This window comes from Manis javanica, chromosome 10 (assembly GCF_040802235.1).
Source record: "Manis javanica isolate MJ-LG chromosome 10, MJ_LKY, whole genome shotgun sequence".
In the NCBI taxonomy this organism is placed as follows: Eukaryota; Metazoa; Chordata; class Mammalia; order Pholidota; family Manidae; genus Manis; species Manis javanica.
In genome coordinates, this window is record NC_133165.1 from 71,432,017 (window position 1) to 71,455,184 (window position 23,168).

General features: G+C 35.9%; 1 long non-coding RNA gene across 1 annotated transcript in view; it reads right to left on the reverse strand.

The window, feature by feature from the left end:
- The window catches only part of LOC140843748 (uncharacterized), a 297,778-nt gene extending 290,935 nt beyond the window's left edge, over positions 1–6,843 (reverse strand). The window contains exon 1 of the long non-coding RNA XR_012121765.1: positions 6,195–6,843. This is a non-coding gene — a long non-coding RNA (uncharacterized lncRNA). The remainder of the gene's footprint in view (positions 1–6,194) is intronic.
- Between the last annotated feature and the right edge of the window lie 16,325 nt (positions 6,844–23,168).

Genomic DNA, 23,168 nt, shown 5'->3' on the forward strand with positions numbered 1-23,168 from the left:
CTGGCACCTTGGGGACAAGACCTGGAAGCTGGCCTCCTGTGTATTCCTGGAATAACAACAGAATGGCTACCAAAGGTTACATTAGTATATCCTGAATGGCCAGAAGGTAAGAGCATCTTACCAGTGACTTTTGTTTTATCATTATGGCCAGTGCATGCACCTCCAGTAGCACTATATATAGACCCTTCAGTAACCCCCAGGCGGAAAGGAGTAAAAGTATGGCATACTAGACCTGGAAGGGACCCCCTTCCTGCTACAGTCCTATCACAGGACCACTCTCTTGCATGCATCCTACCTGATGGACAAAATTTGCCTATGTTGGTGGCATTAAAAAATGTGTCTTATTGTCTCTAAAGTCTTTGTGGATTGGGAATTTCCTCTGGCTTGAGGATTATTATAATTTTTGTTATTAGGAACCTCTTCTGGCTTGAGGATTATTATAGTTTTTGTATCAAAATCTTGCTGTATCTTAATTTTTATTATCTCTAAGTTGTTATCCTCTGTTGCTATTGTGGAATCTGGTTACAGTGCTCCAGCTTTCTCGCACAGGGACCATTGTGGAAGATTGAAAGCATGTAGATCGTAAGGTGATAATCCTGTAGGGGTGGAGTGTGGAAAAGTTTGGGTTCTTATGGCCAGGATCCTCACTGAACTTAAACCACCTGATGATGTAACTGGCCTGTTATTAGGCTGCCGCTTCTACACCTTTAGACAATAAGCTATTATTGTGCTATATAGAGAGCTGGGCCCAGTGCTCTGGGAAGAGGCAGAGATGCTTGTGCTCAACCTACCACCGGGACAACAAGCCGGGTAATAAGCCCTTTCATTACAAGAACATTTTCTGTGAATTTCTTTGGTCACACTGAATCCATAACATACTTGCCTGGGGCTGAAACCCATTGGCAAGACACCTTGAAATAGGAACACTGAAAGGAGAGGTAAGTTATTTTAAGGACACACTCCTCCATTATAAAAAATTGGTCACAATATAAAAACAAGGGATTTCTGGGAAAATGATGAAAGTAGCATATTAAATCTCCTCAAACATCCTTATAAAAGCAGACAGAGCAACTTAATAGTAAACCAAATTGATGGACCACATTTACAACAAAATTAGGTTACAAGGTATCTTCAAGAACCCAAAATACAGTGAATAGGAGAAAACATGACATCTATAAGTCCTGAGTTGGCTCAGCCTTTGTGAAATGCAAGCATAGAAACATTGAGGAATCTTAACAGCTGAGGACAGGATATTCACCAGTTGTCAATTTGTAGCTAAAACAAGGAGGGATTTTTCCTAACACAGCAATGATCTGTAGGAAGGTCTGAAGGGACGAGAGCATTGCCATCCCACTGAATTCTTGAAACTGATAAAGCACAGAGCCCTTCCAGAAGAGTTCCACGCTGAAGTGGGGGGAAAAAAAACTTACTGAGAACTGAATTACTTAATCAGGATGAGGGCAATAGAAATGAAGAAAAGAAATTCTAGATAAAAGTGGGGGAGGGGAACTGAGTAAAAAGAATCTCATATTTTTAAGTACCAACTGAAAAAAACAGATGAGAGATCTCTGTGACATTAGAAAGTTATTCTGAAACAAACTTCCTGTAAAAAATCCAGAAAATATATAAAAAATTCAAATTTTCATATGAAAATAAGCATCGAATATATAGGTATTTAGAATAAAATTGATGAGGAGATAATACAAAATACAACCACTCTATACTAAGGCAAAGTAGATAAGAGTAAATTTCTAAATAATGAAGACAAAAAATAACAAACATTACCAAATCTTTTAAATGTGCTGACATCATTTTACTTTTGGAAATATTTGCACTGTTACATAGTAACTAAAGTGGGTGTGATGTGGGATATGATAAACAAGTACCTGTTGAACAAGTAACAAGGGATTCTTGGGAAAATGACTGATTCCAGTTATGTGCGTAAAACTGCAATATTTCCAGAATCTCCTGCCTGCTCTGGCCTTAGTTCACCTCCATATCAATAGGTGTTTTCAAGGGGTGGAGAGAAGTAGACCACAACCATACCAATAGGTGATTACATGGGGGAGCAAGGATATATCTGGACAGTAGAGGTTGGGTGGGGTCCCTTCTTCTGCATCAGTGTCATGAGAAACATGAGCGAGCAGAAGTGGATGACAACACGTAAGCAATAAACGGGTTTCTCCTACTGTTTCTCCCTTTGACTGATTTAGATTTCAAAGTTATTTTGCCCCATGCCAGGAAAATATTTCCCTCCCACAGTTACATCTGGCAGTAGTCGGCAGGACCTCAGAACCCGAAATCTGTCTTCATGGGTGTGACCCTTGGGTGGGCTGACCCTAGAGATGGTTGGAAGATCCCTGGAAGCCCCCCTGTGGATGGTGGGGAGGTCCCAGTGGCTACAGCAGCAGAGGGTACAGCTTCACCCAGGAGCCCCCTATCTGTGGAGCTTCCAATTGGGGAGCTTCCCATGCGGAATTGGTCCAAGGTAAAGCACCACCTAGAGGGGTGGGGCGTTCCCCAGAATTTGGGAAGGGTGGAGATACCAGAAGCTGTAGAATTAATCCTCTGTGAGATAGAAGACTGCATAGATGCCCTGCGTGGCCATGTAGCAACTGGGATTGTGGGATGTCTTTTTCTTAAGACGTCTGCATATACAAATTTAATAAAATAAAATGGCCTTTTATATTTAATGTGAGTATGAGTTTTATTTAAACATTATATCAAATATTTTTTACATCAATAAATATGCATCTAAAAGATATTTAAAATACAGTAGCCTATTAAATGGCTACAATTATTTTATTGTAATTAAATTAATCCATTAGCACAGACCATTCATTTTTAAGTATTATAAACTGCAATATAATGGCCATAGCTAAAATTTGCAATATATATATATATATTTATTTATTTATTTATATTATTGGGCTACATGATGTAAAAAAAATAAAGACTTGGTTATATATTGAATTATAGCTCCCTTAGAAATTTTGTGTCAATTTATACTTGATGTTCTTTCCTATTTTCTGCAATTTGCCAACTGCTTATAACCTTTAAATTTTTCATAAATCCTTTAAATTTTTCATAATTATTTTTCTATTTACCTAATATAGTTTCATTGCTGAAAAATTAAAAACAAATAAAAACTTAAAACTAAATTTTAAAACCAGGTATTTGAGATGGGTTGCTGAGAAATTTCTCTGAACCCTTATCATCATGAACATGTCATCACAGATGACTCATCAATCTTTGGTCAACTGATGTATTAAATGTCTTGTCTTTTGATTATTAGGATAAAGCACAATTTTCTAAAATTGTGGGAAAAAAAACATGAGATCTACCAACTTAAATTTTTTAGTATAATATATGTTTTTGTTGGCTATAAGTATAATCCTGTGCAGCATACCTCTTGAGCTTATTCATTTTGCTTGACCAAAACATTATGCTCATTGATTAGTAACTCATTTCCTTCTTCCAACCCCTGGCACCATTGTTCCACTTCTTGAGCCTGAGAGTTTGAATATTTTAGATACTTCATATAAGTGGAATCATGCAGCATCTGTCCTTCTATGACTGGAATATTACACTAAACATAATGTCCTCAAGATTCATTCATGTTGTCACATATTGAAGAATTTTCTTCTTTTTAAGGACTCAATAAAATTCCATTGTATGCATATACATGTTCTTTATCTATTCCTCTCTCTGCCTATAGACACTTAGGATGTTTCCACATTGAAGCTTGATTTTTATAGATACATTCTATTTTGTTAAGTTTGTTTCCACATCTTGCCCATTTTTCTTTAAAGTATTTCTTCTCTAGCTTATTATTTCAAGAATTCCTTATACATTTAATGTACAAGTCTTCTATCTGCTCTGTAGAACTTCCAAATGGTTGGCCTTTAACTTAAAAAAGTTTTTCCTCATGTAGTCAGGTTCCATGTAGTTAACAGTTTCCCAACATAGTCGCATGTTACTTTTGCTGGGTATTCTGCTTTTCTCTTATATTTGCTACTGGAAATTTAACTGTTTTCTATTTTCATTTTCCAATATTAAAGAACTTGGGAATTTGTTTTTAATGCATGGTGTGAGATGGGAAAAAATCATACAAGTAAAACTAAAGTTTTTCCTATTTTTCTTCCAAATTTCAAGTCATTTACAAAATAAATTTGATTTAGACATTAATGGTGAAATAAAAAGCACCTGACCATATTAATTCTGTCAGTTCTCCCAATTTTTTTTCCCACTGATTAATCTATTATTTGACTAACTGATTAAACTGACATAACTTTTTTTTTGGTATAAACACAATCTATGCACATGCTGATAACAACCACTTGAGATTTGTTTATTATAGGAAGTATATCATTTAAACTAATCAACAAAATTATATGGAATTTGATATATAATATTTGAATAAGACAATATTACAGGTAGTTCTCTTTTCTATACTAAATATTTTTTAAAATAACTATGAAAGCTAAATATTTTATTTTAGAATTGAATGATAGATTGGCAAACCAGCAACTGTACTGTGCTACAGAGCTCTTAAACTCTGATATGTTCTAGCATCCCATACATATTCTTTAATATTCTTTTTTCCAGTTCACACAGAAACAATCACATTAAGTTTAAGGCTCAAAGACCTGAAACTAATGAGTTGCTTCATTTAGCATTTTTAATGATTTCCATCTTTGTCACAATTGCATTTATTTATGGCCCATTTATAACTAGTATAAGCACTTCCATTTTTTCATTTTCCAGTAATTTCTATAAAATAAGGGAAAATTCAATAAAATATCCAATTAAATGCACAAATCACAAACACTGTTATATATAGAGAGATGATGACACTACAATTAGCAAAATTTTGGCTCACTGACAGCATGACCGAAGTACAAAAGCTCAAATTTGCAAACAAGACATGGCTTAAGAGTGACAATATATAAAGTAATAATATGTGAATTGTAAAATTTCAAACGTAAAAGGCAACATTTAGAAATAAAAATTATATTCCACGTGTGATGGCATATTAATTTTAAGAATACAACAGAAAATTAAAATACTTATTTGAATAGTATATAATTATCTATGAATTATTAGACTGTAATTGAAGAAAAACATGAAATCCATCCATCCGATCTTAATTTACATTTCCTAATCTTCTTAATCTCAATAAATTACATCATCATTCAGTTGCTTAGTCGAAAACTTTGACGTTATTTAATTCCTCACTTTTTCTCACATCCCACACCCTACACAACAGTAAACCTTCTTGTTTTTACATTGAAAATATACCCAGACTCTGGCCACTTTTCACTCTTATCCCAACAACTGTTTTCTTTTGCATACACTGTATCTATTGGCCACCTAAATGGTTTCCTGCCTTTGTTCTTGCTTCCTTATCAGAAAGGTACAATGTTAACACAGCAGCTAGATCTATTCTTTTAAAACGTAGATCATATCTTGTCACCTCCATCCCTAAAATTTTCTAGTGGATTTCTACTTCATTCAGAGTAAAATCTACATCAGTTACAATAACCCACTATGCTGTAAAATCCCTTTCATTACATCTCTGATCTGACCCGCCTCCCTTGCTCCCTTGCTGACTGCTCTAGCGCCACTGGCCTACGTGCTAATCCTGGAACATGCGAGGCGGGCTCCTACATAAGCACTTACTGTGGAGTCAGCCTCCAGCTAGCTATCTTTTCTCAGACTTGGCTTGCCTTCTTCTTACTTTCATTATTCATGAAAAATACCTTCTTTCATTATGCCTCCCAAACCCACCTAACTGAAATGCCACCACCACCTCTCCTGACCCACCTTTTCGCACAGCGTTACCAAAATCTGATACACTTGTTTTACTTACTTATATGCATTTGGCCTGTGTCCATACAAGAATCTAAGCTTCGTTGAGATAGGCACGTGCCTATTTTGTTCACTGCTGTGGCAGCCCAACACCTACATTAGTGTTTGAGACATAGTGTACTCGCCGTAAATATTTATAGAATGAACGGAAGACTGTTCATTTATTATCACAATGTATTCATTTGGCAACTATTTACTGAGTAAGGCCCGCGAGGCCCCGCTGACACTTCCGTCAGGCGATGCAGAGGCCCCAGGGCTCCCCTTTCTCTGCAGTCGCAGAGCGCGCTCGCAGCTCGCCCGCAGGCCAGTCACCTCCCGCCTACCTGGCGGCGCTGATCCACCTGTGGCCCGGGAAAACCCGTAAGCTGCTCTCACACCCTGGGCTGCAAGCACACCTTAGCGTTGGGTAGGAGGAAACACCGTCTGGGCCCAAAATGGCGCCGCTCCTGCCCTGGGCTTCTATCACTCAGCAGAAACGGAGATCAAGGCCCGTGCAGGCGCCCTTGTCGTGAAAGGCGGGAGAGCTGTCGGCTTATCCCCAAATGTGCGCCGACTCCCGCCTTCTCGCCAAAAAGAAGGCTGCCCCACCCAGTCAGGTATTTTCTTGTTTTCTGTTCCTTGCTCTTTATTCTTTATCCCATAAAAACTTCTTGCCTTCTGACATGTTTTGCTGGTCCCAGGAAGGAGACTTTCCACTTTATGAAGTGTTAAATAAGGTTTGTTTGTATCACCTCAGTTGTCTTCTATAATTATTTTTAGCAGCTTCTGACGAGGAGGAATTGTGACCGAAGCTGACTGCCCACTGGACTAGACGGGCACCGGCGGGGCGCGGCTGAGTTCCCCTCGGCGGTTCCCCCTTCCGTCGGTCACTTCTGTCGGCCTCGGGTGAGTCAGCGGGATTCGGGCACCACTCCGCGCACAGCGCTCTGATCCAAACGTTATTTTTATGTCTATCTATGTCATCTATCCAGCTACTTAGCTACCTAGCTACCTACCTACCTACCTACCTACCTACCTAATCGAATCTACCTACCTAATTGTTCCCAGAAAAGCTCTGAAGCCCGGAAAGGTTCTGGGTTTTATTAAAATTTATTAAAACTTCCTATGTTCCAGAATGTCTCTGGGGTTTGTTAAAACAATAAAATATTCAAACGACATGGGTGATTTTATATATATATACCTATATATGTATTTAAAATTGGAACTAATAAATATCCATGAGAAAAACAAAATAAATGGTCTTTATCAGGTTGAGGAAGTATTTTTCTGTTCCTAGTTTGATATATTTTATCAGGAATATATCATTTATCAGGATATTGCCAAAATATTTTTGGTGTTTTTAAAATGATGAATTTTAAAAAAATTTTTCGTTTGTTAATACAGTGAATTACATCAGTTGACTTTTGAATGTTAAGTCAACCTTTCATTCCTGAGGTAAAACCAACTTGATATTAATTAATTATCTTCCTTTACAGTTGGAGTCTATTTGCTAAAATTTTGTATGTAATTTTTGCATCAGTGTTCATGAGGTATATTGTTCTATAGTTTAATTGTAATCATATTTGACTGGTTTTGTTGTCAGGATAATTCTGGCCTTATAATATAAACTGGGAATTATTCCCTCCTAAATTACCTGTAAAAGTTTGTGTGGAATTGCTATGAATAATTCTGTTATTATTTGATAGAATTTAATAGTTAAGCAAACTAGGCTAGCAGTTTTCTTTGAGGGTGAATATTTTCACTACAAATTAAATTTCCTTAATAGATATGGTCTATTCAGATTTTCTTTAACTTCTGTAGTTGATCTGTGATAGTTGTGTCTTTAAAGGAATTTATAGTTGTATAATGAATTGGCTAAAATCAATAATATCCCCTTCACATTTTTTTAATATCTGTAGAATTGATGTAAGCCCTCATTTAAGATGTTGTTAATTTGTGGAGCGTTTTGTCCTATCATCCTGTCTAGAATTGTATCACTTTTATTGATCTCAAAGAGCCATCTTTTGATTTCATGATTGTTAGCATTGTCTTAATTTCATATTTCATCTATTTTCAGTTTGGTGTTTATTATTTAATTTATTCTAATTATTATGACTTTTAATTTTATCTTTTCCTAGTTAAGGTAGAAGCTGAAGTCATTTATTTTGAAACCTTTTTTCTTATACAGACATTAAGGGCTGTAAAATATCACCACCTCTTTAGCTATGTTAAAAGACCAACTGAGGCACATTAAAAGTTTCAAGAGTTTATTTAAACAAACTACAGTTCTGATGAAGCTACAACAAACCAAAAGTAGTTGGGATCACTCCACAGACTGAAGCTGGGGAAATTTTTTATAGAGCGGACCTAGAAGAAAAGCAAGGAGATAATTTGATTGGCTGTATCTTAAATGGTTGCCTTATTTTGGAAAGCCTAGTTGGTTGTTTGTGATGCATTGTGTTTAACCTTTGTTCATCGGGATTTCAGTGACTTTACAAGACGTTACTCTGGCTTAGGTTTCAGTTTTACCAAGACTACCAAGCAGTTAGAGGCACCTCAGTAATGGCTTCCTTGTCTTTAACAGCTACATCCAGTTTTTGATATGTGTGTTTTCATTTTCCTTTAGTTCATAGTATTTCCTAGATTTGCTTTTGATCTCTTGTTTTGACCTGTGGATTACTAGAATTGTCTTATTTTAGGCTTTAAATGTTTGGGGGTATTTCTAAACAGATATATATTTTGGTACATTGTTTTTATTTTTGTGAAGCTTGAAATACCTTCTGTGTTCCGTGGGAATTTTTATTTTTCACTTTTGTATTACAAAGAAGTAATTTCAATCCTTTGAAATTGTTGACACTCATTTTAAGGGTTAGCATATACTTTACTTGGTTAATGCACTATGAGGATTTGGAAACTTTAATGCTGTGGTTGTAGTGCATAGTGTTCTGTAAGTATCAATTAGGTCAATATATTCATAGTGTTTTTCAATTACCAATTCTTAAAATATACTTGACCTATTAAATCCTGAGAGATGGATTTATATGCCCATAATGGTAATTGTCATAGTTATGGTTTATTTCAGTAGACAAGTAAGTTGTTTATTTTTCCTTTAAATCTCTAAAAGCTGCTTCATGGACATATTTACACACACATTTGCAATTGTTATATCTACTTGATAAATTGACCCTTTAATCATTAGCATTTTTTCTTTCCTGGTGATTCAGGTTACTTACTTCTGTTACCTGTTTCAGCTTTGAGAAACTCCTTTAGTATTTCTTGTAGTGCAAGTTTGCTGCTGACCACTTCTGTTATCTTTATTTTGTAAGAAAGTGTTTTTATTTTGCTTTTATTCTTAAAGATTGATTTTATGGTATAAAATAATTATTTGATTATGTTTTATCAGTATTTTAATGTTCTGGCTTTCGTATTTTTATGATGAGAAGTCAGCACTAATTCAAGGATTGTATCCCTGTATGTAATCTCTCATTTTTGTCTGGCTGCTTTTAAGATATTCCTTTTATATTTAAGTTTTGTCACTTTGATTATTTTGTAAATATCATATTGTTCTTCATATGAACCTGTCCAGGGTTCACTGAGCCTCTTGAGTCAATACACTTAGAGTAGTTCCTCCTTATCCATGGTTTCATTTTACTTGGTTTACGTTACCTAGGTCAGCCACAGTCCCAAAACAGATTGATCCACCTGACTCATCGTCAGAAAGTCCATAGTAGCCTAATGTTCCATCACAATGCCTACATTCACCTCACTTTATCTCATCACATAGGCATTTATCATCTCGTCTCATCACAAGGAGGGTGAGCAAAGTACAATAAGACATTTTGAGAGAGAGAAGCCACATTCACATAACAGTTATTACCATATATTTTTCTGTTTTATTATTAATTATTGATTTATTACTGTGCCTCATTTATAAATTAAACTTTATCATACTTATATATGTATAGGAAAGAACAGTATATCTATATATACACATAGTGTACATATGTATATACACACATACACACATATATATAAACATAGAGTGTGTGTGTGTGTGTGTGTGTGTGTGTGTGTATAGTTCAGTTCTGTCCACATGCAGGAATCCACTGGGAGTCTTGGAAGGTATTCCCTGTAGATAAGGGAGATTTATTATATCTCTTTATTTTTGGAAAATTCTGGCTTTCATATTATTATACACTGAAATGTATTTTCTACCATTTTTCTGTCTATCTTCCACTATTCCTCTTAAACATATGTTATACTTTGTATTATATTCCCTCACGTTCTTTAGATTTGCACAATTTCTTTCAAATTTTTTTCTCCCTGTTCTTCATATTAGTTTATTTATATTGATATTTCTTCAAGTTCACTACTTTTTCTGTCTTAATTCCATTATGCTGTTAAGAATACAGTGTACTTCTTTGTTTAATTTTAAATGTTGTAACTTTTTTTGGTTCTGTAATTTCCTTTTATATTTTTGCTCTGTTGATGTTTCAAATATCTTTATTTTTATGAACACATCTTTATTGCACTGATCATAGGTATGGTAACAATATTAAAATCCATATCTGTTATTTACAAAATCTGGGTGATCTCAGAGCTGGTCTCAATTCATTAGTTTTTCTGGTAAATAAGGGCACATTTTTTTTGGTTCACAGTATGTTATGTAATTTTTCATTTAATTTTGGAAACTATTAATATTTTCTTGTGGAGACTTGGGGAGTTCTCCAAAGAGTGTTTATATATAAGTGTCCAATGGTTGTTAACTTGGTTGGACTAAAATTGTAAACTCTGCTTTTAGGTGGCAACCATGTCTTTAGATTTATTTGATTTTACTTTTTATTTTAGCTGGACTGTGCCCTATCTATGCATGACTCAGGCGGTCAACCAAAGGCTTTTTCAGAGTTGATATATACAACATGGGCCTCTGCTTTCAGTCTCACCCACTTTGCCTTCACTTTCTAATGGCTGTATTTGCCCCAAAATCTTTTGTTTTCATTCTTGATGTCAGGTAGTCTTTATCAAGGTTTCAACCATCGTACATGGAAGTGTGTTCTATCCACTCATCTGCTAAAAGCTGTTAAAGAGCAACTTCATCCATGTTTTGATTCTCATTTCAGAGTATTCCTAATTTTGATTTACTCACCAGTGCCTGCGAGTCACTATATATTTTCTCCAAAGATGATAGTTGTTATCTGTGAGGATGTGAAAAATGATTGGAGTTTATTCAGTTTTACTGAAAAAAGAAATCTTGTCAATTTTTGAAATTTGTGCTAGTATAATACACATAGGGAAGTTATAATGTTTTACTGGAACCACTAGAAATTCCTATGGAGTAAATGAAACCTCAACCAATGTATCATACCATACCAAAAAAAAAAAAGAAAAGAAAGAAAAAGGCAGCTTAAAATGGATAATTGTCCTCAACAGAAATGCTAAAAACAAAATTCATGTCAGGAAACAGAGGAGAAAATCTTTGTGATGTTAGGGTAGGTCAAGTTCACATAGGTAGGGTAGAAGAAGCAATACCATGAAAGAAAATATTAATAAATATGTGTGCTACCTAGTCTCCAAGATGGTCCTGGTCATACCCCGGTACTTCCTGGTATTCATACCCTTGTGTAATCCCCCTCACATTGTGCTAGGGTTGGTATATGTGACCAATAGACTGTAGCAGAAGTGATCATACATTTCTAGATTAAGTTATATCAGATATTATGGCTTCTGTGTTGGTCTCTTGCTCTTCCTCTCTCTATCTCTGTCTCTCAATCTCCCTCCCTCTTTTGGATGACACCCTTTCAGGAAATTGAGCAGCCTTGCTATAAGCAGCCCTACAGAGAAGCCCAGGTAGGAGGAACTGGAGACTGGACAGCAACCATGTGAGTGAGGTTGAAAACAGGTTCTCTAGCTCCAGTCACATTAGCAGCTTTTCTGCAGACTCACGAGAGGTCTGAGCCAGAGACATCTAGCTGCGGCTAGATTACTGACCCTCACAACCAAGTAAAATGCTAAGTATTATTGATTTAAACTGCCTAATTTGAGAGAAATCTGTTATACAGCAATAAACTACCAAATGGGATTTCATAAACAAAAAATAATGTTCTTTTTAAGGACACTGCTAAGAAAATGAAAAGGCAAAGCACATATTGTGAAAAGTGATTCACAATAAATGTTATGTAACAAAAATCTTGTACCAGAATATAAGAAGGTTGCTTATGACAAAAACCCAATTTTAAAAATGGACAAAAAAAATTTGGGCACTTCACCAAAAAGATATGCAAATGGTCAGGAAGGGCATAAAGGGATACTCACCATCATTAATCTTGAGGGAAAGGAAAGTTAAATCACAATATGATACCATGCACATCCACTGGAATAGTTAAGTTTAAAAGGCTTGTAATACCAAATGTTGGATAGGACACAGAATAATTGGAATACTCCTTTACTGCCAGTGGGAATTTAAATGGGCCAAACACTTGGAAAACTCTTTGGCAGTTTCTTAAAAAGTTAAATATACACTTATCATGTGGCCTAGCAAATTCTCTACTAGGTATTTACCTGAAGTAATAGAAAGTGCATGTCTAAAAAGGACCTGAATGAGAATGTGTTTAGTAAATTTCTTTATAAAGTACTCATAGATTAGAATATTAACTGATATAAGGAACACATAACATGATTAATGTCAAAAACATGTTTAACAAAATAAATCAGATGCAAAAGCCTAATAGTATGTAATTTTATTATATAAAATTCTAGAATACACACAAAGCAACAAACTGGTGATGGAAAGCAATCAATGGTTACCTGGGAGTAGGGTGTGAGGATAGAGGAATTGACTGCAGAGGAATATGGTGGAATGTTTTGGGATGACAGGATCATCAAGGTACTAGTTCCCTAGGTATATGCATTTGTGAAAATTCACCAAACTGCATTTTGTATTATAATTGATATTCTTAAAAGACAGACTTTTTGTAGAGCACATGAAGCTATTCATCATTATTTCTATTTTTAAAATAAGAGTTCGAATACCTAGTTAAACACTTTTTCCAAGGCTATATTCTGATTTTTAAATATAGGCCTAGGACCTTTTTATAGGTTTTTAATAGATATCTGCAAGTATTTTTTACACATTTAAATAAGCTATAATTATAAATAAACCATGCTTTGTTTTGCAAGTTATGTGTGTACGTGTGAGTGTGTTAGATGGCTATGAGTGTATGTATATGGAGGAGAGGAATAGAAGAGGTGAAAAAGGAGATTTATTAGCATGAGAAGGAAAAAATAGATTGTTCTGTGCTAAATTGGAACTAAAGTTTGTCTATCTTATTTTGGTCTCAATGCAAAATTATTCAGAAACTGGAGTTATTGAACATTTAAAGAAAGACATAAACTTTTCAACATAATGGTGTGAATCCAGACTACAAAGTTAAATGGCACAGTAATGCTACTAATTTAACTGTATACTTTGCATTTTATTATTATCTTACTAGTTTTTTTCTTCATCCTTTGCCTCAAAGTTATTTATTTCATGTTTGGAGAAAGAACACTAAGTTTAGATACTGGAGAACAAGATCTCTGCCACTTAATATTTATAAATGACTTTGGGCAAATAATTTAGAGTCTGTGAATTCAGTTTAATCATCTGTGAAATGGGGAGCAGGAAAGTGTTTTGGGCTTCAATCATGAGGGTGATTAAATGATCTCAAACATTCTTCTAGTTCTGAAGTTTTAGATTTTGTGGTTAAAGTCAGATGTGTTTTATACACATGTGTACATATATGTATATTTAATACAGATAGAGATAATTTATATTGAATTTAATTTTTATCTGTATTTATATATAAAAATGTAGAAAATTGTTCTTGATTTTGACGATTTACATTTTGAATTCAATGAAGTGTTCATTCTACTAAACTCCAAGTTGCATTTTAAATACCTGGTGATTAATTTTCTTCCTCTATGAATCTTTGGGTATAGGTTATAAAATATGAAGAGAAAAAACAATCTTCTAATAACCCCCTCAATAATTACACAAACAAGTTCTTTAAAAGGTAGCTTATTTAATCCTTATTATTATTAATATCATTGTTGCTACGAATATACCCACTACATAAATCCCTCGTATTCTGTAAAAAGTGGCATTATTAGAGGTCTGAATAACAAGTGGCTGGTTACTTAGTTGATTTCAAGCATAACAAATGTATTCCCTACACATTTTTAATGATATATTCTTTAGCTTCTTATCTTTAAGTCACTGCCAAGTAAAGGTGGCAGTTGACAAAGGCAGTTGTCAAAAATAAAGCTGGGTTTCTTTTTTTTTATTTGTTTTAGTTTTAGGTTGGATTTTAGGAACTTATCACAGTTTTTGTGGATTAGTTTTCTAAGAGCAAAAAAAGCAAAAATGGAGTTGAAGGATCCAGAAGTCTCCAAAATCACTGTTGCCATTCAAGAAAATCATAAGAAGCTAAACCATTTGGTGTTTATAAAAGCGTCAGTTAGCAGAGCTTGAAAATCAATATTTCAGAATTTCCAAAGTCAAAGTGAGTGAGGTAAATCCATCCGGTCCTGGGGTTTTGTTCTTTGGTAGTTTTTTGATTACCACTTCAACTTCATTGCTGGTAATTGGTCTGTTTAGATTTTCTGTTTCTTTCTGGGTCAGTCTTGGAAGGTTGTGTTTTTCTAGGAAGTTGTCCATTTCTCCTAGGTTTCCCAGCTTGTTAGCATATAGGTTTTCATAGTATTCTCTAATAATTCTTTGTATTTCTGTGGGGTCCGTCGTGATTTATCCTTTCTTGTTTCTGATACTGTTGATTTGTGTTGACTCTCTTTTCCTCTTAATAAGTCTGGCTAGAGGCTTGTCTATTTTGTTTATTTTCTCAAAGAACCAGCTTTTGGTTTCATTGATTTTTGCTATTGTTTTATTCTTCTCAATTTTATTTATTTCTTCTCTGATCTTTATTATGTCCCTCCTTCTGCTGATCTTAGGCCTCATTTGTTCTTCTTTTTCCAATTTTGATAATTGTGACATTAGACCATTCATTTGGGATTGTTCTTCCCTTTTTAAATATGCTTGGATTGCTTTATACTTTCCTCTTAAGACTTTTTTTTCTGTGTCCCACAGAAGTTGGGGCTTAGTGTTGTTGTTGTCATTTGTTTCCATATATTGCTGGGTCTCTATTTTGATTTGGCCATTGATCCATTGATTATTTAGGAGCGTGTTGTTAAGCCTCCATGTGTTTGTGAGCCTTTTGGCTTTCTTTGTACAGTTTAATTTCTAGGTTTATGCCTTTGTGGTCTATAAAGTTGGATGGTAGGATTTCAAACTTTTGGAATTTACTGAGGCTCTTTTTGTGGCCTAGTATGTGGTCAATTCTGGAGAATGTTCCATGTGCACTTGAGAAGAATGTGTATCCTGTTGCTTTTGGATGTAGAGTTCTGTAGATGTCTACTAGGTCCATCTGTTCTAGTGTGTTGTTCAGTTCCTCTGTGTCCTTACTTATTTTCTGTCTGATGGATCTGTCCTTTGGAGTGAGTGGTGTGTTGAAGTCTCCTAGAATGAATGCATTGCATTCTATTTCCACCTTTAGTTCTCTTAATATTTGTTTCAGGTATGTTGGTGCTCCTGTATTGGGTGCATATATACTTATAATGGTTATATCCTCTTGTTGGACTGAGCCCCTTATCATTATGTAATGTCCTTCTTTGTCTTTTCTTACTTTCTTTATTTTGAAGTCTGTTTTGTCTGATACCAGAATTGCAACACCTGCTTTCTTCTCTTTGTTGTTTGTTTAAAATATCTTTTTCCATCCCTTGACTTTAAGTCTGTGCATGTCTTTGGGTTTGAGGTGAGTCTCTTGTAAGCAGCATATGGATGGATCTTGCTTTTTTATCCATTCTATTACTCTGTGTCTTTTGATTGGTGCATTCAGTCCATTTACATTTAGGGTGACTATTGAGAGATATGAACTTATTGCTATTGCAGGCTTTAAGTTTGTGGTTACCAAAGGTTCAGGGTTAGCTTCTTTACTATCTTACTGTCTAACTTAACTCGCTTGTTGAGCTATTATAAACGCAGTCTAATGGTTCTTTATTTCTCTCCCTTCTTATTCCTCCTTGTCCCTTCTTCATATGTTGGGTGTTTTGTTCTCTGCTCTTTTTAGGAGTGCTCCCATCTAGAGCAGTCCCTGTAGGATGCCCTGTAGAGGTGGTTTGTGGGAGGCAAATTCCCTCATCTTTTGCTTGTCTGGGAATTGTTTAATCCCTCCTTCATATTTAAATGATATTTGTGCTGGATACAGTAGTCTTGGGTCGAGGCCCTTCTGTTTCATTGCATTAAGTATATCATGCCATTCTCTTCTAGCCTGTAGGGTATCTGTTGAGAAGTCTGATGATAGCCTGATGGGTTTTCCTTTGTAGGTAAAATTTTTTTTCTCTCTGGCTGCCTTTAGTACTTTGTCCTTGTCTTTGATCTTTGCCATTTTAATTATTATGTGTCTTGGTGTTGCCCTCCTTGTGTCCCTTGTCATGGGAGTTCTGTGTACCTCCATGGTCTGAGAGGCCATTTCTTCCCCTAGTTTGGGGAAGTTTTCAGCAATTATTTCTTCAAAGACACTTTCTGTCCCTTTTTCTCTCTCTTCTTCTTCTGGTATCCCTATAATGCATATGTTGTTCCTTTTTGATTGGTCACTCAGCTCTCTTAAAATACTTTCATTCCTGGAGATCCTTTTATCTCTCTCTGCATCAGCTTCTCTGTTCCTATTCTCTGTTTTCTAGTCCATTAATGGTCTCTTGCATCTCTTCCCTTCTGTTTTGATGTCCTTCCAGAGCTTGTTTTGTTTCTGTATTCTCCTTCCTTAGTTCTTGCATATTTCTCTGCAAGTCCATCAGCATGGTTATGACTTTTGTTTTGAATTCTTTTTCAGGAGGACCGGTTAAATCTATCTCCCCAGGGTCCTTCTCAGGGGAAGATGTAGCAGATGCCAAAGCTGTCTGAGTTAGTCTTGTCTGGATCATATTTTTTTGCCTTTTCATGTTGACAGGTGCTATTGACTGTTAGCTGGGAGTGCCAAACTTTTCACTTTCTCCTGGCCTTTCTTTACTGGGACAACTGCGACCCATAGTGGCTTGTGTTGTGCATGTAGGCTGGGTCTTTGTGTCTTGCCTGGCCGAAGTGTAGGAATTTTCCTTTCTGCCTTTCTGTGGGCGTGTTTTGCCTTAGGCTGTTTTTCTGCTTTCACCGTACCTGGAGGGGTAATGGACAGGGGGGCTGTTTGGCTGTTTACCTCTGTGAGGGGTCTCAGAGGTGTTGCCCAGGGGGTTAGTGCTCCCGGTTTTCCCTGTAATTTCCAGCCACTGGGCTGTGACCTGTGTTGTTTCTGTCTAGCTGTTAAATCCCTGTCCCTTTAAGACTTTCAAAAAGCACTCGCTTTTCTTTGTCACAGGGGCATCAGCTTCGACACCCGCTCAGAAATCTTGCTGCCCTATTTCCCTAGTTTCCAGCCCTCCATGCATGCACTGTGTCTGCGCTCTGATGCGGGTGGCTGGGGCTGGGTGTTTAGCAGTCCTGGGCTCCCTCTCCCTCCCACCGGGAACTGGGGGGAGGTGTGCTCAGCTCCCGCTGGGCTGGGGCTTGTATCTTACCCCTTTCACCAGGCGCTGGGTTCTCACTAGTGTAGATGTAGTCTGGCTGTTGTGCTGTGTCTTCTGGTCTCTCTTTTAGGATTAGTTGTATTTGTTGTATTTTCAAAACTATATATGTTTTTGGGAGGAGATTCCCACTGTCTTACTCACGCCGCCATGTTGGCCCAAAGCATTCTTAAATCAATATATTTACAAGATGTAGGTAACTAAAGGAATTTTTTAAATATAATAAAAGTACATTCACTAAGTTAAATGGAAATTTCCAAATTAACCACTTAAATCTCAAATATCTTTACTAATGAGATACAGTAGCTTTGGGAATGGGAGAATTATGATTTTAATCCTAAAACAAGAAAAGTGAGGAAACGTAACAAGATACATTGTGAAAGTGTCACAGAAGCAAGTTGAAATAAGGGACACCAAAGGCCAAATTAATCACAATGTCGTCAGGCTACTGATTGTGCAGTAAGTGGAAATGAGAAACTTTTGGGATCAAAATCAGGGCAAGGTCATTCTGTGTTCTGTTCTTTAAATATAAGTATAAAGAAAAAAATTTTCATGCTAATTTTATGTGAAAATTCAGTGTAAGAAGCACAAAACCCAAAGATTAACCTATCCACATAATTACCAAATTTACCCAGCATCCTGTGTTCACATATTTATTGGGGCAGTTTTATGTTTTCACTCTGAATACAATAGCTCTAAGATGAGTGCCATCTTTCTTTCAAAGATTTACAAGATGGGCTATCCAGTTAAATTGAAAATCCTTTAAAACTGAAGACATATTAGTGTAAGATAAATTCTAGCCGGAAGAAGCAGGCAAAGAGAGGCAACAAAGGGCCAGGTAATTTATTTAAATACCCCGGGTGATGTTCTCATGGGGCCTGGGTACTACAAGCCAGAGAAGTCACGCCCAGTTAGGGAGGTGGACACTTATAAGGTATTAGTAGGGGGAGGAGTGGGAAAGCTATCCTAAGGGGTGTTTAGAGTTGTGATTGGCTAAAGGTGACATAATAGTCAACTAGAAACTTTTTCCTTCCAAGAGGGAGGCTGACATCTGGGTCTTAGTTGGCACATCAGGATGGAATTCAGGGAAAGCTGTCCCCTTTCCATATATGGCACGGACTTTGGGGTCTGGTCTGTTCTCCCCCTATGGCATCTCTCTGTTCTGTTTGCATGTCCTTGTTTTTCCTTTCTCCAGCCTAACAATTAGACAGGAGATGCTATGATGAATTATAAAATGTGAAGTTCAAAGGGACGTAAAAGAGTAATCCTTACATCTGACTGTTTTCATCTACTGTGATTACAAATGAAACCTATAGAGAGAAAAAAAAAGCTTTATAATATCAAAAGGCAAGGTTTTTATGTACCATACAACCAATCTCCTTGATGAAACAAGTTATTTCATAAATGATCCTTTACTTGATATCTCAAAGTGAGAGGTATAGGGATGTTAGACATAGAGTGTAATATATGATGCTAGATTGGATCTATCAGAAGATAGATGGCCATTTTAGCGTCTCATAAAATTGTCCAGGAGAATTGTCTTCTGATTGGCATGCAATGGGAAATGTTAGGCAAGCCTAGTTTTTCTTCCTTTATGGGTACAAATTTTTTCAGTCAAATGTGTTTCAACTTTTTGTTCTTCACAGATATTTTAAAAAATGTGTTTCTCCTCTTTTCTCCTGTCTGAGTCTCTTGAATTTGCCTGAAATGTTGTAAGTTTTTTTAGGCTACTGAAATAGTTAATACTTCAGTCTGGGAAGTATTTCCAGACTGATTTTTGCTTCTTTTCTTGTCACTGTAGTCTTTCTCTGTAGTACCACATGTACAGAAGGTGGCTATTGTTTCTGTCTCCCATGTCTACTAAAATCTTGGCAACTGGTTTGTATATATGTTGCTTTTCCACTATAATAAGATGGTTGGGTGATGTACACAACTACTTCTGTCTTTTCCATGGCACATCACATCTCACATCCTCCATTCACATGTCAGCCATTATGTTATTAGATCCTATTGAATTATTAAAGCCAGTTAAAATCTATAGGTACTAAATAAATGCACTATTTTCTTTGGACACTCTCTCAACTCCCTTCCATTCTCTACCTTAATTACAATTTCCAAATCCTCACCTACTCCAGTAATACGCTCAGCTATTCTGACACTTCTCATTTTAAATTACTACAGTTGACCTTAGGTGAGACCTTAGTGCTCCCTGACAAAGTTGCCTTTCTGCTCCTATGTCACTTTGCCAGTTATACTTTTTGCCATTTCTTACGGGTGTGAACACTAGGTTTATGTTGAAGAGAAAAAAATGGAATGCATTTTATTTAGCCTCTGTCTCATGGGAACAGCCTATCTTTCCACTCCAAAGACAGATTGCAAAGAAAATGAGGCAGCTTCTAATAACAGTGATTATGACATTATTAGTAAGCATTCTACATGGAGTAAAATTCTTCCCTTGTTCAGGCACGTATTCTACTTTATTCACAATGTAATTTTTTTCAACAACCAAATGAACATTTCTGAATTGTGGGCATACATCCAGAAAAGGTTTAATTACATTTGTTATAACTATACATTATAAAATTATAATTAGCAAGTGAAATAAAGGCATAGTTATGGTCGTTAATAAATACACTAGCAATAGGTAAACTACACTGGAGGAGAGTTGACCAATCAACTTTTGTCAAATTAGTAATGCAAAATAAATGCTTACATTTCTAGAGACAGGTAGAAATTTTATCTTGGCAGGTTTGCCACTAGTTATGATGACTGCAAATGCATTGCTGTACAAAGAAATTATCTGTATGTTTTAATTGTGACACAAAATGGTAATTGACAGTGCAGTGCAAAAGCTATGTGTATGATCCCACTATGAGTGCATTTTTAAGTTGCATGATAAAAATCTAATTGTAAACAGTTACAAAAGAAGAACAAATAGTAACACACTATTATAAAAACTATTATTATAATTTAAATGTCTAAGGGAGACATTTTTCTATGGAAAACTCAATGTTCATTTTAACAGAAATGCAGCTGAAGAAAAGCCCTAGTTTTCTAGCATTTAATAGTGTTTAGCATGGATTTAGAAATATATGACAGCAACATGTTGCCAAAATATTTAATTTTAATACATTTTTAATACTCTCTCATTTGATCATTTAATGAACTAACTTCCTGAGATTTTATTGACTCAAGATAATATTTTAAAGAACAAAGTTAAAAATTTTCAGACTCTCTTTTTCTTATTACTCAAAGGATGAAACATTAAGACTACTGGGAATCACTGATTCATTAATTCCACTTCTAGTAGTTTATTCTACAGAAGTAATCTAAATGGATATATATATATATCCTTACATTCAAAGATGTTCACCATAGCATTATATAAAGCGAACAAACACAACAGAAAAGTGGTTTTTGAAATTAGAAGCTTTCTAAATGTACAATTCCTGAATGTCCATCATAGAAAAAGTTATTTACATTTTGTTAGACTCTATATTCTGAAATATTATAGGCTAATAAAATGATATTTTTAAAGAATTTAGAAATTTTAACATTATAATGTTAACCAAAGAGAATTTTTTTAAATGTGTAGGTACTCAAGTATTTAACTAAGAGCGCTTACCAAGTACCATAATGTTCTGGGAATTCCAAATGCTAATTTATTTAATCTTTTTAATGACCTGTGAGTGAATGTCATTACTGTTTTATCCCCCAGGACCCCTAGGACTTGCTGCTATTAGTATTGCCATTTTAAAAATAAGAAAAAATTATTTTTAAATATTATTCTTGATTTTTGTCACACAACTCTTAAGGAATGGTCAAGATTTAAAGCCTAACAGTCTGTCCCAGAGTCTGTGCTGTTGTGAACCACTAAACTCCATTAAAAATACATAGCAAAAAGAAAGACTAAAAAGAAATATCCTAGACCTATAGTGTTAACAAGCAATTATTCATTTCAACTTCTCAAGGGCTTTATTAGTTCTGTCTTTATCCTTCCTTCCCTTCAGCATTAATCTCTCCTGTCTGCTGATTCATTTTCCATTACCCACCATCTTATAGTACCAGATTGCTCAGTTATCAACCATTTTGTAGAACCAAAAACAAACAAATCAAGAAATAAATAAATTTATATTTTGATTCTGTCTATTTCAGCAAAATACTTGAAAAAGCTGTAGGTGTTTACTCACCTCCCATTCACTCTTCAACCTTTGGAAAATTTGCACTATGTCTTAGCTAACCCGGAATTAATTTCCCAGAATTTCCTTCCCTGCATAGTTCTAATTTGAATGGGTTGTAAGAGACACTGAGCAAAATTTAGAGGGTGCAATGAAGTCACATTCTTTTTCACCCTGGAAGGACAGCAGTGGGATGAGATGGTGCTGCAGCTCAGGCAGGTGATCATTCATCTATGGCTCACCTGCTTGGAATGGGCTGTGGCAGGGCCCTCAGCAACTTCAGCTGCTGCCCCATCTTGGGTTCCTCAGCCTTTTGTTCTCAGCTCATTGACAAAAGCCACCAGCTGTTCCTGCAGGACACCTCTGTCACCAAAGCTGGAGGTATAGATGTGATGGGAGACCAATGTCAGTTCTATTCCCTGCTCATACAGGTCATTCATTCTAAGATATTCTAGGTTTTGCCTGTTTCCCTACTTCATATCAAACCAGTTTTCCCTTAGCAGCTGACTGCTTTGCTAATGGCCACGGCTCCACGCAGGGACAGCATAATGCAATCCCATGATTGGTAATATTTAAGGCCAAATCCCTAGAATAAATAATTTATTTATATGTGTTTCTGTTCCTCTGATCAAACTCTGACTGATACAAGTCCCTCCAAAAATGAATTTTGTTTCTACAAGCCAATGAAATGTTTTCAAATACCACTTACCATATATCATTTACACCCAGAATTCAAAATATTTGAAACACTGCCTTCTCTCGATTATAGTCACCACCCCGCACGGAAGATTTTCCTCATTCCACCCAGCTTTTCCTTATTCTTCTGTGTTGGCTTCTCTTTCTATGGGTAAAATCGTAGTATATCCAGAATCTCTCCTTTGCTTTAGTGTATCTCCATATCAACAGGCATTTCTAAGGGGCGGAGAGAAGTTCATTTCCATATCAATGGGTAATTACCTCCGGGACTGAGGACTTATCTGATCCTGAGAGGTTGGTGGGAGGCTTCCCTTGCTTCTGCCAGAGCAGGGAAGAGATGCCCCCTGACTGCAGTTTGTAAGCAATAAACGGGTTTCAAACTTAATTTCTGCCTTTGACTGATTTCGGGTTCACCTAGGTATTTTGCTTCAGGATTTCCTCTCCAAGAATTTGCACTTTCCCATCCAGGTTCTAAATGTTGGAGTGTTTTAAGGTCAAACTCTTTGCTTTCCTAACCATATGTAAGTAGATTCATGCATCCATCCACTTCTGTATACTGATGACTCCCTCACTTGCAGCTTCTTCCACATTCCTTGGGCTCCAGAATCATGTAACCCAAATGCCTCTTTGATATTTGAACTTTCATCTTGAGCTACACCCTCAAATGTAATGTGTAAAAATAGAACTCTTGACTCCTTCCCTTCTCTTTTCCCAAAAGCTATTTGATCACATCATCTCTGTCTCAGTAAATGCCACCGACCACCCGGTTACTTAAGCCACATACCTGGGAATTTTTCT